General features: G+C 33.5%; 1 pseudogene; it reads right to left on the reverse strand.

Moving 5' to 3' along the window:
- Positions 1-6,734, reverse strand: LOC132736912 (ras-related protein Rab-33B-like; annotated as a pseudogene).
- Positions 6,735-6,746: the final 12 nt, after the last annotated feature.

The raw sequence follows: 6,746 nt of genomic DNA on the forward strand, positions 1-6,746 counted from the left end.
AAGTAGTAGACACCAAGAAAAGAATCACATTTGTTTTCCTCTAACAGATACCAAAAATTGTCTTGATATATATATTTTTAACCCCCCCCCCCCCATTGAAGTGAAAATGGCTGGGGATCACCTCAGGTTTAGCACAGTGCATTCTTTCAGGCATAAGCAGCACCTGAGAAACCATCAACCTTCACTAAGCTATCTGGATAGCTTCCTTAAAATCGCTCGAAGGATTCAAACACATGGTAATGAGGCAAGGGATTCAAATCTCATAACTTAAATCTATTGGCCTGTGAAGCCTGTTTTCAAAACTTTAAACTGGTTTAGACCACATATCTTTTCTTTTCAAGAAGTTATGTTATTGTTTTCAAAAAGTGAAAACAATATTTCCAAAAATATACAAAAAATCTTACAATCAACATACACCAAAATGAAAACTATATTATAAATGTGTAAAATGTACAGTCCCAAGAAATTCGAACTTTTTGAAAGAATAAATCCTTAGATAATTTAAATATATTTCAGTGTTTCTGTAAACATGCTGATAATAAATATGCTATGTAAAAGCGACAAACTTCCAGATTCATGTATATTTTTATCAAAAATTTACAAAATGTTCTTACAAGTAAAAATTTGACTATGTGTACAGTTACAGTGATATAAGTTATGCATAGGCACTGATAATAAAAGTTTTCTGTAATGTGTCAAATAGCACCTACTGAATATTCCATTAGTGCCACTGCCATTTTGAATAAACAGTTTAAGCAAATATATTTTTTGTATTAAAGTTCCATAGTTTAAATATTTGAAAATTTATGTACTCAAATAAAAGTGTAAAGCAATGTTTAGCATGTAAAAAAATAAAATGCCTCTTTGAAGTGGTTAAAAAAGATTATAGAAATTTGTTTCAAACTATTCAAATTACTAAGCTATAATAAATAGTCTTCATAGATAGTTGGAGTAAGAAAGTTAATGAAAGAATGAAAGACCTTACTATAATGGCTATGATGATACCCAAAACCATAATAATGGTCCTTGTGTGACATTACCCTTATTCATACAAGTTGTAATATAAGAAATAAAACTCTACATATAAGGAAATATCAACAAGCACATTCTTCTTTGTTCCCTTCATCAGACCCCGCCCTCCTCAAGCCTCGCCTCTCTGGAGTGTCATGTATATGAACTACTTCATGATTCCGGTTTCCTGACCCATAATCAGCCAGATGTAGTGGCATCATTGGTTTGGAATTCTTCAATTTATGAGCTAAAGTCATAAATATAGCATCTACATGATTAGCTTTTTCATCATCTTTTGCAGACGTCTCAAATAATGGCATATTGTGAGAAAATCTGCAAATTTTTGAGCCCTAAAATTTGTAATTAACAGCTACTTTTGCGTCATGTTCACATTTGTTTCCCAACAAGTAAATTCGAGGAATCAGTTGTTTAAACTTGCCTGTTCACATTTCCCGCAATCCAAAACCTGGGGAAAATTTCTAAAATGAAAACATGTCTTTGTTTAGATCATATACAAACAAACTGCCGTTTCCCTTGAACATTTCTGTATAATGCTGTACCATACTTTTTCCGGGAAAGCGCTCTTGACCCATCTGTTGTCCCTTAGTTTGCAACTAGAAAAAACAAAACAAAAGAATCCCTGACTTGTTACATTAACAACAAAGAAATTTCAGCCTATAATATGTCTTCATAATTTGATGGTGTTCACACTTGAATAAAGTTAAAATGGGTGCCCTCAAAACCTTTAAAACAGGAAGAGCCATGGGGATTGGCCCTGAATCACCGACCAGAACCAACTGTTTTTCAGTGTTAGAAATAATTTTTCATATGAACTTGCCTAAAGGCAAGTCCAACTAAACTTCAACTTGCCCCTCTAGGTATTAGTTTTCCAACACCGATTTGTTTTTTTTCTCTTCATAATAAAAAAATGGAACCTTTCATAAATGGCCCAAGTCCATTGTTACTGTTCATCTGGAAAGTAAAGCATGTCAACTCATGCTACTAGAGTTTTTCTTTTTTCAGCTCTATCGGCACATTAAAGGGGCCAATCAATTTAATTTGAGCAAATTTAATAAAAAAAATCCTCTAAGAATGCTATAGACAAAGTTTAATGATCATCCATCCATCACAGTAAATGTTGAACGTTTTTTCTATTTTTTAGCTATGGTGCCTAAAAAAGGCCAATCAAATTAATATGAGCAAACTTGATAAAAGACTACCTAAGAATGCCACAGACTAAGTTTGGTAATCATCCATCAATTAGTTCAGTAGAAGATGTTCAAAGTTAAAAGATAAAAGACTACTTAAGAATGTTACAGACAAAGTTTGGTGATCATGCATCAATTAGTTAAGTAGAAGTAGATGTTTAAAGGTGTTTTTTTTAACTTAATTGAACCCTAAAAGCCACCAATCAAATAAATATGAACAAATTTTAAAAAAGACTACCTAAAAATGCTACAGACAAAGTTTGGTGATCATCTATCTATTAGTTCAGTAGAAAAAGCTGTTTAAAGGTTTTTTTTTCTAATTTTTGACTTGGGACCCCCTAAAAGGAGCCAAATTAATGATATAAAAACAAATTTTTAATTTGACTGGTCCACAAGGAATACTAACAGAAACCAAATTTTTAAAGTTTAAATTTGCCCAAGCAGTTTTCAATGGAAGAAAGATGATTTGGTTGCTCATGACTCCGGCGCTTAAGAGGCATCCAAATCCCCCTTTGATACAAATGTCACCCCTGAACCTTTGGTTCTGGTGAGCTAAAAAATAACACAAAAAACCCTATCCATTATCCATCTACATTATTCATTGGGAAGTAAGCAAAATTAAGAAATCTTAATCTAAGTATCACTAATATTATTATTTAAGGATGAAGTTAAAATCTCTGAGAGATTCGAGTCAAGAAAAAGTAGGATATTTTTTTCTTTTGTTTTATTTTGTAAAATGCAACAAGATTCACTGCCATGTTTAACTTCCTTTATTCTAAAGTCAAACACATCAGAGGAAGAATATTGTAGTAAAGAATGCTCATAGACAACATACTTTTCTAATACAAAAATATAATTTGACCTTGCTGGTCAAGGTCATTCACAGGTCATTGTCACATTAAGATAAATCATCATTTTTTTTGTTGTAAGTGTTCTTTTGTCCAAAAATGAATCAAATTTGTACATAAATAACAAATTTATTGCCAACTGTAGCAATTTAGCAAAATGCACTAAAATTGACCTTTACTAAGTAAAAAAATCTTAGACACAATATGTGAAATATTTTGTAATTAATGCTTTTGTACATTATAGCACTAAAAGTAAAATTGGCATTTTGCACTTTATTTCCTATAAAAAGAAAAAAATCACACACACACATAAAAATGTAGAAATCTGAAGTAAAGCAATTTTTGTTGTTTGTTTTTATAAGTATCTCAAATGTTAGATTGGAACTACATTTTATTATACTAGTAGCCTCAGTAGCCTGTATCATCCAGACATACATGTAACGCAAAATTAGATCTAGATCATACTAATAAATTGTTTATCTTGCAAAGTTAAATTCTACAGTACTTACAGGAAATGTGTTATGTAAATTGTATCATATAACAAGAAATATAACTTGTTTACGTTACTTAATAAAGAATCTTGAATCTTTATGTCATAATGAATTATGTATATTTACTTTTTAATCCCATTAGGAAGTTGACTATCACCTATCAACTACAATAAACACTCATGTTTAACAAAGATAAAAGGTGATAATTGGCTGTCTAATTGGATGACAGTCACTAGCCTTTTGATATGGTATAAACTATTTGATTTTCAAACTTAATATAGAACAGAAGAGAACATAAAATAGTGTTAGTCATATTAGATTAAACAAGAGCAATCAGTAATCACATGTGTCGCCTCATGATGGCCAATTTCATGTTGGGACAAATTTTGTGACAGACAGACAGACAGACGGACAGTGCACAACTAGACTTGGTACTGATCATTCCTGTAAAGTTTGGATAAAATTGCACCAGTAGTTTATGAGGAGTAGTCCGGACAAGCTTTTGCGTATCTGGCAACACACAGAAAAAAAGACCTTTTTTCAAAGGCCCATTACTCAGCCAAAAATCATTCAACCGGAAAACCCCTGCAATATGCGCCAAGGACTTGAGCTACAGATCAATCCTATAAAGTTTCATTGAAATTACATAAGTGGTATAAGAGAAGTAGTCCGGACAATCTTTTAAAAATAAAAATTATTAAAGGGCCATAACTCTGACAAAAAACATTGAATCGGAAAATGCTGACAATATGCACAACTAGACTTGGTACTGATCATTCCTGTAAAGTTTGGATGAAATTGCACCAGTAGTTTATGAGCAGTAGTCCGGACAAGCTTTTGTGTATCTGGCAACGACAGAAAAAAAACACCTTTTTGTCAAAGGGCCATAACTCGGCCAAAAAATCATTCAACCGGAAAACCCGTGCAATATGCGCAAGGACTTGAGCTACAGATCAATCCTGTAAAGTTTCATTGAAATTGCATTAGTGGTATAAGAGAAGTAGTCCGGACAAACTTTAAAAATTAAAAAATTATTTAAGGGCCATAACTCTGACAAAAATCACTGAACCGGAAAATGCTGACAATATGCACAACTAGACTTGGTACTGATCATTCCTGTAAAGTTTGGATGAAATTGCACCAGTAGTTGATGAGCAGTAGTCCGGACAAGTTTTGTGACGGACGGACGGACGGACAGACAGACAGACAGACGGACGGACAGACAGACGAAGGAGAAGTTATCCCTATATGTCGCCACTACTCCGAAGAGGCGACACAATGTATCTGGCAACGACAGAAAAAAAACACCTTTTTGTCAAAGGGCCATAACTCGGCCAAAAATCATTCAACCGGAAAACCCGTGCAATATGCGCAAGGACTTGAGCTACAGATCAATCCTGTAAAGTTTCATTGAAATTGCATTAGTGGTATAAGAGAAGTAGTCCGGACAAACTTTAAAATTAAAAATTATTTAAGGGCCATAACTCTGACAAAAATCACTGAACCGGAAAATGCTGACAATATGCACAACTAGACTTGGTACTGATCATTCCTGTAAAGTTTGGATGAAATTGCACCAGTAGTTTATGAGCAGTAGTCCGGACAAGTTTTGTGACGGACGGACGGACAGACAGACAACAGAGAAGTGATCCCTTTATGTCGCCACTACTCCGTAGAGGCGACACAAAAATGAAAGATATGATGAAAAAATATAAAAAGCAATAACCAGTAATTATATACATAATTATAGGCCGAGTAGACACATGCCAAGTTGGTATAGGGCTGAGATAACCAGGGACGAGTTAGTTTAAGGACCAAGTTGACCCGGATTTGGTTGAAATAGTCTGACTAGGCATCATTTTGAATTGGCAGTGGCTAGCTGTACTGGCCCGTATTGCTAGCCAAAAGTTCTAGCTGTATGTCTAGTATGACTAGTCTATACGCACTGTTGAGGCTAGCCATACAGCATTTCTAAAATAAATAACCTAAAACAATAATTGATATGTAAGCTTGTTTTTCTAAATAAAGCTTTATTGAATATCATGAAAACTTAATCAGTTACAGTAGGTATATAATTTATAAATCTTTAGCCTTCAATTGAATTATTTTAAGTTTTTAAAATAACTAATTAGGACAGTGAAACTTGTTTTTATATCATTCGGTTCACTTCGGGCATTTGACAGAATAAACCGAATTGCTTTCCGTAGATCTATTTTTAACTGTGGTTACTAAGCATTGATCATAACATCATAACAACTTTTCATTGGTCATAGGAGTTTGTATTCCTACGCTTCCTAGTATTTATACGGGGAAGTCAAAGACCGGGCCCGCGAAGCGGGTCCGGGCTTTGGCTTGCCCGGCTATAGATTACACGTGTATATTTAAAAGAAAATCAAATAAAAAACAATTAAAAATATATAGAATTCTATACCTATCAATGAAATTTTCAGTGTCAGTTCTAGTCGGGCGCCGCCATTTACAATGTAAATCAATGATAATAGGCGGGGTATTCAGATAACGGAACAAATCTCAACTTTTCGGATCAATAATAATCGTCGAGTGTTCCGAGTGAAAACGGAAGTGGTGCATGTAATACCGAATGACACCTTTAAAACGGAAAGAATGAAAGGACTTTTTTAACGACTTCCCCGTTTATAGGCTTTGCCTAATTTCATATTACTGATTACTTACCATTTATCATTGCTATAAGAATTTTTCGTGTAGCATTGAAGTTTCAAATGAATTTGCATGCTTTACTACTTAAGATAAATTTATGCTATTTTTTCTTGGCCTATGTGTATACCTTCAGCTGTTCAGTGTCAACATCAACAAGTTTCTCTCGAAAGTCGACTCCAATAGTTGCTTCTGTTTTGTCTGGAAATTTGCCACAACAGAATCGATATGTAAGACAAGTCTTACCAACATTTGAGTCTCCTATAACAATAATTTTGAAAATTCTTCTTTGAACCTGTTTTTCCAAGACAGTCACTGAACTTTCAAGATCTCTCTGCATTTCTAACTTTTCAATAGATGCCATACTTAGTATTTATGAAATGTATATTCTTGTAACTAAAATTGTTTGGAATGGTATGATTATAAAATGATGTTAACTTCAAAAACACAAGAAAACCATGTTTTTTACAAAATTGACAACTTCGTAATTTCTGGGGGCAGCCATATTTGTTGTT

The sequence above is a fragment of the Ruditapes philippinarum genome, unplaced genomic scaffold (assembly GCF_026571515.1).
Source record: "Ruditapes philippinarum isolate M1 unplaced genomic scaffold, ASM2657151v2 ctg10287_1_1_1_1, whole genome shotgun sequence".
Taxonomy (NCBI): Eukaryota; Metazoa; Mollusca; class Bivalvia; order Venerida; family Veneridae; genus Ruditapes; species Ruditapes philippinarum.